Source organism: Eptatretus burgeri, chromosome 2 (genome assembly GCF_056783735.1).
Source record: "Eptatretus burgeri isolate ZD-2024b chromosome 2, Ebu_testis_v1, whole genome shotgun sequence".
Lineage (NCBI taxonomy): Eukaryota > Metazoa > Chordata > Myxini > Myxiniformes > Myxinidae > Eptatretus > Eptatretus burgeri.
In genome coordinates this window covers 57,557,895-57,572,387 of record NC_140962.1, presented here as the reverse complement: position 1 = coordinate 57,572,387, position 14,493 = coordinate 57,557,895, and the positions used below count along the sequence as shown (strand labels likewise).

The following is a 14,493-nucleotide window of genomic DNA, read 5'->3' as shown; positions in this document are numbered from 1 at the left end:
CACACAGATACATTTATATATATATATATATATATATATATATATATATATATATATATATATATATATATATATATGTATATATATATATATATACACACAGAAACATTTATATATATATATATATATATATATATATATATATATATATATATATATATATATATATATATATATATATATATATATACACACAGATACATTTATATATATATATATATATATATATATACACACAGATACATTTATATATATATATATATATATATATATATATACACACAGATACATTTATATATATATATATATATATATATATATATATATATATATATATATATATATACATATATATATATATATATATATATATATATATATATATATATATATATATATATATATATATATATATATATATATATACACACAGATATATTTATATATATATATATATATATATATATATATATATATATATATATATATATATATATATATATATATATATATATATATATATACACACAGATACATTTATATATATATATATATATATATATATATATATATATATATATATATATATATATATATATATACACACACAGATACATTTATATATATATATATATATATATATATATATATATATATATATATATATATATATATATATATATATATATCATATATAACACAACGTGTGTTTGTGTGATGTCCGTCCCCCTTCAAAAGGACAATTTACGATGGGTGTTAAAGTCAATCTTTTAACACGATTGTGTGTTCACTACAGTCTATTTTTTCATGATTAAAAAAAACTCGAAAAACATTTTCCATTCAAGAGTAATTATGTCTCTTCTTTTGGAAATGTAGATGGTGACTTGCAACCGGGTGTCAATGGTGGTGTACAGAAGTGTTCAAAAAACGAACAATAAAGACAAAGCGCAGGGAGGTGAAATTCGCCGCACGCGATGTGAGACACACGCAGAGTAAAACGAGTGTTCATTTACATATGTGCAATGTATAATAAAGGAAGAAGATATAAGCAGATCTGATGCTCCGCCAAGACTTCAGGCTGTGGCACGCTTACGAGGTTGCACCCTCAAAATGAAAGGTCCCAGAAGATTAAGAAAATAGTGTAACATTTGTACATGTAGTGTTTTAAAATAACGCTCTTTCATGCTCCAAAACATCATATCTTCAAGTCTCTGAATGTTTCAAATAAAATAATTCCAACCCATCATTTTTGATGGGCTTTTATACTAGTGTGTGCATGTATGTGTATATATGTATATACTGTATATACATATATAGTTTGACGGGGCAGAGTGGTGGGAATAGGTTATAGTATGAATATAGAAATGTGAAATGAAAAGGGAGGAGGGAGGATTGTAGAAGAATGGAGCAGAGCTTGGGGGAGATAAGAACATTGTAAGGAAAGTAATGTGCATGTTTGGGGACATGAGGAGTAATGGTGAACAAATATAATTCCACAATATTTTGTCACCATAATAAGTATAATCCTGTCATAATAAATATAATCCCCCTAACTATAAGATTGTACAAATGTCATCTCAAATAGTTGTTCAGTTTCCTCATGTTTGTAGATCATGAAATGCACAGTGTCACAATTTATGCAGATTCTGTACATCAACAATTAGAGCAAAGCTCTGAACTTAACACATTCAAAAACGTGTTTTGCTGCTGTTTGTGTCAAGTGTTTTCACAATCCTTCCTGCTGCGATCCTTGGCAGTATCGTGGAAAGTGAACGAACTGAAGGTAAATCATATGTATGGCAAGGCATCTGTAGAAATCTGGAACAGAACCGTCACTCATGCTGTCCTCATGCAATTCTAATATCACATTATATATTTCCTGGGACATTTTAAGTTTAAATGTTGCATGCGTCCGTTACTGCAGCTGGCTGCACAAAACATGGGCAGAAGCCACACTAATAAGTCAGAAAAGGAACCTTGCCAGGCCACAGCTTGGGACCTGATGTGTTTCCTGGGGCTTTCCAAAAGCTTCTGAGCTGCTCTGAGAATTGCTGATGATTTATTTTGATGATTTACTTTGGAGTGAAGCTGCACAAAAGGGTTTATAAAACTTTGCATCTCATTTCTGCATTCCTTGCCGTTGCAAAGGAATGAAGGTTTCTATTACATCGTCCCCTTCACATGTCTTGTGTGTTAATCAATGAATACATACTTTGAGATCTTATCTCTGTTGTTGTCCCATGGAGGTCTTTCACTTTTCTATGATTGATTCAAAGTATGCCAATTATATTTACTTTGAATCCTCATGCACAACCATTACCCACCAAGATAAAGAAGTGACATGCTTGATAATTTCATGGCTGTTCATCATGAGAACAATCAACTGTCACTGAATACATTTTCTGGTCGACAAGAGCACTTCATTCTTGTATGAATTGTAACACTTGACAAATATGTGATAGGGCACCCGTCCAGACACCACTATAAAACATTTGTAGTTATGGCTGGTCAAGGACACGTAACGGTTGTTGTGTAATTATTTACAAGAAATACAAATGCACGGTATTTTGATGTGGAACTTCTATGTTACCATGGTACACGCAGATGTAAATTATTGTCATTTGTGTGTGTGTGCATGTTTGTTATGTACAAGCATTGCTGGTGAATAACAATGTTAAATTTGGTGTAACTGTAATTTCTCTTTCCCCTCTTTTTCTTTGATTTTAATTCAAACTTTTACTTTCACCCCCCCCCCTCAAACCCCCATTTCCTCTTCTCTCCTATTCTGTTCCTCAAAGCATTTTAAGATGACAGAAGTGTTCATCAATGAGGTGACATTAAACTTGATTGTGTATTCCGAGGCGTTCCTCATCATGGTTGCACTTCGTAGCTAAAGACGGCCATTTGCATGTGACAAGTGAACAAGTTGAGGATACAAATTTGTTTAGAGCACAGGTGGGGAACCTTTCCCAGTCCGAGGGCCATAACAGCAATTGTAAAACGTGCTGCGGTCCAAATATATGCTTAGTGATGTGTTAGTAATTTATACAGAACACATGCACATATAAAAATGATTATAACGTAACTAAACATCCTGATTCTCGATATTGACTCGTATAAAAGAGTAGGACAGTAAATCATATAATTCTTATAATGCATTCATAATACTAATGGCAATTTTAAAGTAACATAACTAATGTGACATGTGAGATTTTCCTTTTGACGAGAATGCCTATGTTGGGCAGAAGACTTGTTGTTGCTGTTCTTAAGTTGTTTTCACGATAATTGTCTGTTCACCTCGAGAGCACTTTGACTTCGTGAAATTGCCTCTAGGGATCACACTTTCGACTTCATGAAATCGAAAGAAAAACTGTTCACATATGTAAGTGCTCCTGAAAAGTGGGCCAACAGTTTCGGAAAGTCTTCTTTGAGCAGGATGGAATTGTAACAGTCAACCGCATTCATGTTGCTAAATTTAAGCTTGAGTTCATCGTTTTCTTGAAGGTCAATAAGCTCCATTTGCAAGTGTTCTGGAACAGAGTCAAAGACAGCAAATAATGGTGCAGCAGAATTCCGTAAACTTGATTCCTGAGCACTTAGGTCAATGAATCTCTTCAATAAAGCGATGCTCAATGATGACAGTTCTTCTGCGATAACCTCTCACGATGGTTGGTAAGAATGGGCAGGTGACGGGTATTGACTTCTCTTAACTGACTCTCACAATGAAAGTTGAGCTTGAAATGACTACACGACTATGTGTTCAGGTCGTTCAAGTGACTTATAATGTCCACTAAGAATGCAAGATCGTAAAGCCTTGATTCAACTCTGGCACTGATTTTCCCTTCGTTTCCATGAACATAAGCACTAACGTCTTTCAAATTGTAAAAGCATTTTAGCATATTTCCCTTGCTAAGTCAACATATTTTGCAGTAGTGCGTCAGATCTTAATAAAATAATGATAAGAATACGAGCTCCCTTGCAAGGAACTTCAACACAGGAGGATGCTACTAGGCCCATCAAAGCCTGTGCTGGCATTGCCAACTTATGGTTGTTTATGCATGCTCTGTCCTTTTTAATGATGAGCATCAAGCAAGGATGCAGCATGCGCCATTTTTATAGCCTTTGGTATGGCTCGGCTGGGATTTAAACCGTCAACCTCTCAGACTCAGAGTGGACACTCTCACCATTGCATCACCGAATCTTCATGCTCCGATTCAAGATCCTACAGGAATTCTTTAAATTGTTGATGATTAAGTCCTCGAGCTTTGATAAAATTATTGCATGAAACAACTGAGGACATGATCTCGTTAATTTTTATAGATTTTGAACACAAGCTTTTCTGATGTACGATACAGCGGAAGGTAATTTGTTTAACCCAGGAGATCTAACCCGATCAAACCTGCCTATCATCGCCGGTTGTGCCTTCAGTTGAAATACCACACAGTTTTACAAAACTCAACGGAAACTTGTCCGGAGCACGTTTAAGCATTTGGGACGTCATCTCCAGCTTGCAGCGCCAACATTTCTTCAGCAATGTTGAACTCCGCATCAACTCTACTTACAAATATTGCTGAGCAGTATCAGTTATATCATTGCTTTCGTCAAAGGCTACTGAAAAGGTTGCAAATTTGTTACAGCGGTTAATCAGGCTTTGCTCAAAGTCACGAGTGATTATTATCAATGCGATCCGACATCGTTCTACCCGAGAGACTAATGCTGTCAACGTCTTGTTTTTTGGTTGGTTTCTGGACACAGTATGTTTATCAACTCACTGATACATTCCTTCACAAATTCACCATCTGAAAATGGTTTGGGTATCCTTGCATTGTTAAAGCTTACTGTGAGTACATAACTGGCATGAACAATGTTTTCTGCCTCTGTACATTTTTTTTGTGAAAAAGTGTTTGTTGTGCAAAAGAGCTTTCTTCGGTGTTTCAGTTTTCTTTGTTCTTTTTTATCTTTGCATATTTTATCCTTTTTTAAAATATTTGTACATATCTTTTTTTTTATCTTTGTACATCATATATTACATGCTTTGAGGAGAAATGTCTGAGCTTCAGGTTGTGTCCTTTATGCGCAGACAATGATTCTGAACTTATCAGGCAAACAGGAGTATTTTTCACGAGTACAAACGGATCTTCGTCAAACTTTCATCAGTGAGTGCCGGGGAGTGTTTTAGGCACAGCATTGTTTGGAAAATTTTGAAAAAAAAAAAGTTGGATTAAAAAATATAAATACTTGCTCTATATCGCCTTAGGCTTTGTGGCTCTGTGAAAGGTAATATTAAATTATCCCTGACCCCATTCATTAGTGGATGTAGGGAAGTGTTTTAAACCCCCCCCAAAAAGAAAAGAAAAGAAATAGATTTCTTCAAGATGCCAAAAGGATTAGAACAGCACCGGGAAACGTGGGGTATCCCTGCAAGTATGCAATAATACACTGAGAAATTGCATGGCTGCAGAGCTAGGTAGTCCCTCCTGTCTTCCTGTTCACGACCTGTCAAGACCGGTCCTTTCGCTTATAGCAGTGAATATGGTTATATACAACAAATGAGGATTAAGGAAGTTATAAAACTTCTTGGGAAATAAATTTTGTGTGACTTAATTTTCCTACATAATAGCTACGTAAAATGGTGAACAAAATATCACCACGCGGGCCAGATCAAACATTGTCGTTGGCCGTATCCAGCCCGCAGGCTGGAGATCCCCCCTGCCCAGTTTAGAGTGTAGGATATGCTGCCCAGACAAAACACTGAGAGAGCAAGCAGTGTAACCTGGTGTCAAGGGATATCCAAGTCCACACCACTTGCTACCCACAGTATTCGGTCAGAATTTGGAATTTCGCCAGTGTCGGAGATCATTTACTTACTCTTCATGAAACATATAGTGCGATATTTAACATCCACCAATGAACAGTGTTGGTGGACAGGTCCTACCTCCAGCTTGTCATCCATCTGGTGGATAGCACATAAATTCACTTATGTCCTTGCCAGCAAAACATCAGGTTGACAGTTTATAGTTTGATCTAGATTTGAACATGTGCTAAGATAGCTCAAATACAAGGGTGTGTGCTGCCAGTCCTTCTGAGATTCTGAGAGGATAAGAGCATTGAAAATGTATTTAAAAGATTCATGCTTGCTGAAATTTCAAAACTTGATCCTATATTTTATATTTGTATATGAGACACCTCATATTTTGGCTTATTCAAAGGAAAAACACGAAGGCATGAGAATATAAATAAATAATAGCTGTGTTGTTTTCTTGGTCACAAAGCTTTCAAGTGTTACTTCACCTGCTGTATTCAATACATTTTTTTAATGTGGTCTAACGTTCATGGAGGAGCTGCAACACAAATCGTGGATGTACATGCAAACAAATACAACATACAACACCGGATTTCACTTCAGGCAAACATAGTTGCTGACCTTGCGGGAAGTGACAACTTCCCGGGGTACTCTTGGTAGTAGCGATGCCATCGGTTACATTTTCCATACTCAGCTGGACATTTAAGGACAACTTTCCCCCATCACTATGGGATGTCAATCTATGGGGTTTATCCATACTTTATCCTCTAAATATTGAGAATAAATCGAGGAAGCAGCACATACCATTTTTAAAGCTTTTGCGATGGCTCTGCCAGACTCAGAATCAAATCACCAACCTCTCAGACTCAGAGCGGATACTTGAAACATTATGCTACTGAATCTGGTTTACTGAAATTCGACCAAAATACATTTCACCAAAAATTATTGCTACGTTACATGTGTGGAGGGATTCAAAAAGTAAAGTTCATGAATCTCAGCCTTCCTTCTTTTGAGCGATTTGGGAAATCACAAATTTAATTTTTATTCGTCTTGGTGTTGCTCTATTGATGTTTATACCTGAGCACATACGGTATGTACAAAAGTCTGAGTCCAGGAGTAAATTTTCAAAAACGATTAATTGAGATGTGATAAAAAATTAAATAATTGTAAAATGAAACCAAATGCATTTTCTAGGGGTTTCCATGAACACTTAAGGCTATAGCAACATACACTAATTATAATAGAAAAAAATTAAATGTCTTGAAATCTTACTAAATAACAGAGCAAATGTGGATGCCACCAAAACTCCAAAATGGACATTTAACAGTTCTTGGGCCGAAGTAGAGGTTCCAACCCCAGTTCTACCTCTGGTTCCAACCCCAATACTGGCCATATGTGGCCACCTAAGGCAGGCAGATGAGCACGCACGCTAGCCTTACTCCAGCATGTACTCCGCCTTGAGCTCTGATAAACTGAGAAGGGTATTACTACAATATTCAATAATCAGTGTGACCTTCCCCCTAATCCCCCCTCCCATCCCCTTTTGCCTTGAGAACTGCCTCAACTCCTATTTGGCATTCATTAAATTTGCTTATGCATTATGTTTCAATCAATTTTTTCCCAAAAGTTTTGTAATGCTCTCAAAAGCACAATCATGCGACTCCTCACATAAATTCTAGGTCTTTCTCAAATGTACTGACTTCATTTATTCTGTTAAGATAATGTTTTAGACAATAATCACTATAATAAATGAAAAAAATCTGAATAAACAACTTCAAACATGATGAAAAGTTGCTTGTTGAAATTGTGGTTTGAGAAAGCTTGGCATTGATTTAAGTGGACTGAGACTTTTGTACCCTACATTTCATGATGCTGAGATTCCATACATATCCCTATCTCATTTTATTTGTCTGTTTATTTGCCCAAAATTTCCCTGTGCTGCGTATAACATATGTGCTAGTTCTTCCGTCAGCCTTAGACCACTGCAAAAATGGATAAAAATAATTATACAATATAAGTGTCTTTTTTATAGGTCTTGATTTGTAAAAGTTAAAAAAAAATCTCCTAACGTTAAGCTAACCTGAAACCCAATGCAATATATCTCTATCAGTATATTTTTCTGTCTCTCTACACAAAGAATCTCTCTCCCTTTCTCTCTGTCTCTCTTTCTTTCTCTTCTGGAAGGAATTCAATCTTGCTTGTAAACCCAATTATGCATAATGTTAGAAAACATATATTTAGCACTGGGTTGTGAGATTTAGCACTAAAAACATAGATTTTAAAACATAGATACACGACTCTTCTCAAAAGGGTTGTGGGATCTTTAATCTGCTTAACACACCCTTTGAAAACTATGTCTGTTGAACCCAGATGTGCACACTAAATCAATATTGTGGATTATTAAGATGTTCCTCTCTCGTCACTTCAAATACTTCATTTTCCCTCCCTTAAAAATCAGGTTAGAAATATTGAATCGTACTTTATGTTTTCCGTATTGAGAAGTAATTTTTTGATACTGAAAGATTTTCATGTTTGTGACAGTTTGGTAAGTGGAGTAACTGCAATTATTGAGAGCAGCAATAAATTCACTTCATTCTGAAACAAAAACCAGACTTTGTAAATCAATTTCAGTGAAAAACTTTATTTGAAATTGATATACCGCCTCCAAGCATTCTATTATGCAACCCTGATAATTAATCAGAAAATCAATTATATATTGCAACAACTACATTATTTTATCAAAGATCAAGAAAGCAAGTCCTCATCGAGGACACAACTCCCAAGCAACTGCACCTTAAAAATGGACGTGTACATTTTACATTTAAATGACAGTCATTAAATAATAAATTTTTAGAAAGGTAATTGGTCTATAAATAAATAAACAATTCAAAGTGGTATGTCGGTAGCTGTGATTGTCAAGTGTATATAAATAAATAAATAAATAATTCAAGTTGTTATGTTGGTTGCAGTAACAGTAAAGTCTATTTGGATTCTGGTGTTCTGCCTGAAGGCAGGTTCATTGTACTGCCAAAGCAGTGTCTTGGCAAGGTTTGTACTGGGTAGTTTGCCATTGCCTTCGCTGCAGTAGTTAGGGCAGGAATTTGGAACTTGGCCATGATGCTGGTGATGGCTTGCCTACTCTTCGTGAAGGACACCATGGGATCTCTGACGTCCAACAACAAATGCCAGCAGATGGGACTCCCAGTTTAACATCCATCTGAGGGACAGCACACACATTGATGAATCATCCTGCCTCATCTTGCTGGTGAAACAGCTGGGATGACAGTTTATAGCTGTGTCAGGATTGAAACCCAGGCAAGACAGCTTAGAGTCGAGTGTGCGTATCTCTAGGCCACCGTGTCAGCCCTAAAGTCGATATAAATAAATATATCAATGGTGTGTTGGTAGTAGAGATGGTACACTGTGTATAAATGAATAATTCAATGTGGTATGTAGATCGTGGAGATGGTAAAAATGTATCTAAATATATAAATAGTTATAATAGATCTGTGCATATCCGTGAATTTTGTGAAACATGCACGCAGTCTATTCGTTGATCGTGTACACGTGTAAACGTTGATAATGTACTAAGCACGAAGCCTTAACTAAACGTGTATTTGTCTGCATCCCTCCCAAGAAATATTTAGTCCAACGTTAGTTAAAGAATTCTCCAACACTAATTACATTATATTAAACAACAACAACCGGTTTGATGGCAGAAATAAATGCAGTAATTACGTTCCATATATTTTGCACTTTCACTGACGAATTAATCCGTTATTCCAAAGAGTAAAGAATAACTTAGAGAGAGCGAGAGAGAGAGAGAGAGAGAGAGAGAGAGAGAGAGAGAGAGAGAGAGAGAGAGAGAGAGAGAGAGAGAGAGAGAGAGAGAGAGAGAGAGAGAGAGAGAGAGAGAGAGAGAGAGAGAGAGAGATATACTGATACAGTACATATATATATATATATATATATATATATATATATATATATATATATATATACATATACAGTATATATATATATATATATATATATATATATATATATATACAGTATATGTATATATATATATATATATATATATATATATATATATATATATGTGTGTGTATATATATATATATATATATATATATATATATATATATATATATATATATATATATATATATATATATATATATATATATATATATGTGTGTGTATATATATATATATATATATATATATATGTGTGTGTATATATATATATATATATATATATATATATATATATATATATATATATATATATATATATATATAATTTTTAAAAGTGGCATACATGAGCAGATGTGTGCTTATTATTATACAACGCTTATCTTGCTCGACCGGCATGTTGGTCGGTCAACTGTTCATTTCACATTTCCTTTAGTCTCTATTTAAAAGGCATGAATTTTCGATTCAAGTTAAACTAACTTAATAGCAATGGCTAATGAATGCAGCCACCAATACATAGCTGTGTATGATTAAACATCCATAGACAATGTGGCGGTGATAAAAATTTTTTTTGCAGGTCGTGCCTCTCCTCATCCCACCCAGCGTTGGAGGGAACTGATCTGATAGGATGGTGGCATAAACCCCGCCTTGAACGGATGGATGGATTGAGACTGGATTTAGAGGCCGACTCATTTTATAGTATAGATCAGCAACGGAAGGTGTTCACGTTTGCAGATTTTTGTAAACGTTTATAATTTTTTTTTAAACAATCTTGTGCTATTCTCCTCCATAAAGTTTTTTTTTTTAATTTAATTTCCAGAATTCAGAAATAAAAGCACGTGTCCCATGAATTTAACTCCAATCACCAAAATAATTTGAGTTGTCTCATGTCCAGCTAAATTGCATACAAGTGCGAAAGAAATGCGTTCAGTCATTTTCAGGTTGAGGCTTTGGACGGACGGATGGACAGATGGACGGACTGACATGACCCAAAATATAAGCTGGCCTGATAGTGGTTTGGGGATTAATAATATAATTTAGTTTTCATTCCTCTCATACAAGTATTTCGTTGTTTTTTTGTGCGTTTTATATTTACAAAATTTATTATTTTCGAAGAACAAGAAGAGAGACAATAAAATGTCAATGTACTGACAGTTATGAACAATCGAGGGAAAGAACAAGAGAGAAAAGAGAAGAGAAGAGAAAAAGAGAAAGAAAGAAAGAAAAGAGGGCCAGGTCAGTTTAATTGGTGTTGAAAAGATCACAAGAGTGTGATTGAACATTCCTCAGAAGGCAGGTCCACAAATGAAAGAAAAGAGGAATAAAGGAGTGAAGATGGATGCAAGCCTGAATTTTGGGAGTTTAACCAGGAGGGGGTTACTATTAAAATGTGTGTGAGTTGGAGGAGCTGAGGAGGGTCAGTGTGCAGAGTAAGCTACCCTGGAGGAGAAGCAGTACAATATAGAAAGGTCATCAACCTCTCTGTGTTATGTGAGCAACAGGCCTTGTGCTTTGGCCTCCTTGTTGGAGATTCTATTAATGTTGAGAGCATTAGATTCCACAGAATCCAAGTGCAAAAGATGTGATTCTGGAGTGTCAGCCCATGGAGGAGAGCAGTATTCTATTTAACTCCAGGACAAGGCCTTGCAGACTGTGTGGTTGTGATATTTGAAGGAATGACTTGGTACAATTAAGGATGCCCAGTCTGCAGATGGTTTTGGTTCCTATTGGTAGGTCCATGAATCGTCATGGCTGATCACAGTGAGGTCAATAAATTTAAGAGACGGAACCTATATCATTGGCTGATTATGGAAATAGATAAGTGGGTTAGTTTGATGATCCTTCCAGAGCGACATGGTGGGACTTGAGATTTTGCAGGATTGCAAGACATGTTCCATTTTTGAGACCACCATCTATTCAATTCCACATCAGTGGAGAATGACACAGCTCTGAATGCCTGTCAGTGGAATAGCGCTACTTTCGGATACAATGTAGAGTCATCTCGAAAACGGAAGAGAGGGTTTACTTGAGCATTTGAGAGGTCATTTATGTAGATGAGGAACAAGACCGGGCTGTATAAGCTGCTTTCATGCACTCCAGCATCCACTGGGACTGAAGAGAGCAGCGAGTTCCATCGACAGCAATGTATTGACGACATACGAGGAAGAGGTCAGAAGGTGGCCTTGTATGCTGCAGGTAGTGCGCTTGTCAAGAAGTGCAAGATGTCAGACTGTGTGGAATGCCTGAGATAAGTCTGGCCAGATAGTTCTGAACTCTTGTTGGAGATTTAGGGCCTCCAATCGTTGCTGAGAGAAGCAGCAACATAGACCATTGTTGAGTAACTGGGAACAAATCCAAAACTGATGATCATTGATCAGGCTGTTTGAAAAGATGAAAACTTCACATCTGCAGCAATTATGTATTATTTGACTTTGATTCGTGGAAATAAGCTTACTGACTTGTAGTTGAGAGGATATGTTTTTGCATCCTTCTTATGAAACACAACGACGAATGATTTCCAGGTAGATGGAAGGCAGCCCGAGGAGGACAGTCTGAAGAGAGAAAACAAAGGGGGAAGCAAGAGTAGCAGAGCAGGATTTGAGAACATGGACACTGATGCCATCTGGGATTCTCACGTATGAAGAGTCGAGGTTGGACAGATCTTCATCTGTCTTCTTCTGTGTGAAAGACACAGAGTCGATAACGCAATGAGTACAAGGGGGTAAAGTGGGAGAAGAGTTGGATATAGGAGATCTGTAGGCAAGCCATAATTTGAGATATTCTGCCTTATCCCAAGGAGGGTCTTAGGTGAGTCTGAACGAGGTGATAACATATGAAGGAAATGGAGGGGAAGTTGATGTTGATTTTCATTGAGGTGCAGGTTATTTAATTATGGTAGTAGTTAAACTTTTCTACATACATCAACTTTGATAACAGTTTCCTTTTTAAAATCTGAACAATCATTTATACTTCTGTGTTGAGCCACACAAAAACTTGGTGAACCCTTGTACATTTCTGAAATTGTTCACATAAAATCTTATTTTTAAATGATGTTAAACCTTAGTCATCTCTACTTTATAAGCCTATAAGGTTAAATGTTTCAGACTGTGTGGAGGTGTAACTAAAGGTACAATTTCTAAAAGTGAATAACATGTTGTGACACATTAAACTGAATATGCAGTTTTACATTTGTTATAATTACCTCTGCCAAAGGTGGGCAGAGGCTATATTTTCACCCCTGTCTGTCTGTCCGTCTGTCTAGTTGTTTGTCTGTGAACAGGATATCTCAAAAAGATTTGGAAGGATTAAGACGAAATTTGGTGGAGAGGTTGGGTGTGTGACCAGGACGAAACGATAAGATTTTGGTGAAGATCCAGATACGGATCTGGATACTGTAAGTGCTTCTTCACCATTGAGAGATGGGCCAAAAACGATATACTGTATAGCATGATATTTCAAAAAGTTGTGGACAGATTCGGACAAAACTAGGTGGATGAGTTGGTTCGGTGAAAATGAACAAGCCGACCAAATTTTGGTCCAGGTTCCGATCCAGATCCGGCTATCAGTGGGATACAAAACGTAAACTGTTCGCCTTGCAGAGGTACGCGCTCTACCGAGTGTCATTCTAATTATTTCAGAAATGACTTCTATTTTTAGGTTGCCATGAAATATTATATATTCATTTATTTTAGAAGGTCAGCTGGCCAATTTTCTTTTCTACAGCTCAAAATTTCTAATTGCTGTTGCTATGACTTGTCATGTTCTTGTGCTGTTACAAGGTACACGCTCATATGTTCTCCGGCCACGGAGCTCAAATTTAAGTGGGAAGTGCATTGTAAAGTAAATAATGATGTAGCTGTTTGCTTGTGACTGTTTGAAAATGGTTCCTGCAGTGAAGTATCATGTCTGATGATGTATTTTCAATCTTTGGTTGAAACAATTATAATGGTTCTAATATGTAATCAGGGAGAATGAAAATTTATAATTATCATGATTTACACTGGCGGGCACTCCCGCCTTCCGGGCGGCAGTGCCCTTCTCAGCCCACCTTCAGTGGGCAATGTGCTGCTGCACGTTCTTGGAAATGCACTTTATCATTGTTTTTATCATTTTTGGAAGAAATTTTATTGATTAAAACATATCATACTCCATATCATAAGATAAAAGTAAGATGATTTGTAATACTGGCTACCAACAAAGGTGGTGCTATTTCCACCACATGTCAATTTTGGAGTTTCAGTGACATCTGCGTTTGCTCCGTTATAGTAAGATTACCAACCACATTGCAATCTCAAACCTCATTACAGATGAAATATATCAGGGAAGCTTTGATTGACAATTTTTCTGTCATTCATGGGAAAACATTGCAGTTTACTTGTTATCTTGCCAAAACTAAGTTTTGCAAGATATGTTAGTCAGCTTGTATGTTTTTTTTTTTTGTAATCACGTATAAAAAATTCTGCAGAGCACAGTTATCATCGGAAATTTTTGTAACTTCGCATATCAGAGGCCTATAGAGGTCCCTTTCAGTGCACAAAATTTTGAAGGTCAAGGTCACTTTGGCGCAAATCAGGGGAGTCGACGAAACCCTTATTTTTTGAGTAATTTTGATTGGATCGTCTTCAAACTTCATGGGAATATAGTTCATGGTCTGGCGCTCAGCTGATTAATTTTTGGTGGCGATTGGCCTTGACCTTCATATGTTTTTTATT

General features: G+C 36.1%; 1 protein-coding gene and 1 long non-coding RNA gene across 13 annotated transcripts in view; one reads left to right on the top strand and one right to left on the bottom strand.

Annotated features, from left to right (window-relative positions):
* The window catches only part of LOC147032105 (homeobox protein Meis1-like), a 474,189-nt gene that overhangs the window by 303,870 nt on the left and 155,826 nt on the right, over positions 1 to 14,493 (top strand). The window lies entirely within an intron of this gene.
* The window catches only part of LOC147032106 (uncharacterized), a 19,033-nt gene continuing 13,006 nt past the window's right edge, over positions 8,467 to 14,493 (bottom strand). For both annotated transcript variants that reach the window (XR_015055034.1, XR_015055035.1), the window contains exon 3: positions 8,467 to 9,020. This is a non-coding gene — a long non-coding RNA (uncharacterized LOC147032106). The remainder of the gene's footprint in view (positions 9,021 to 14,493) is intronic.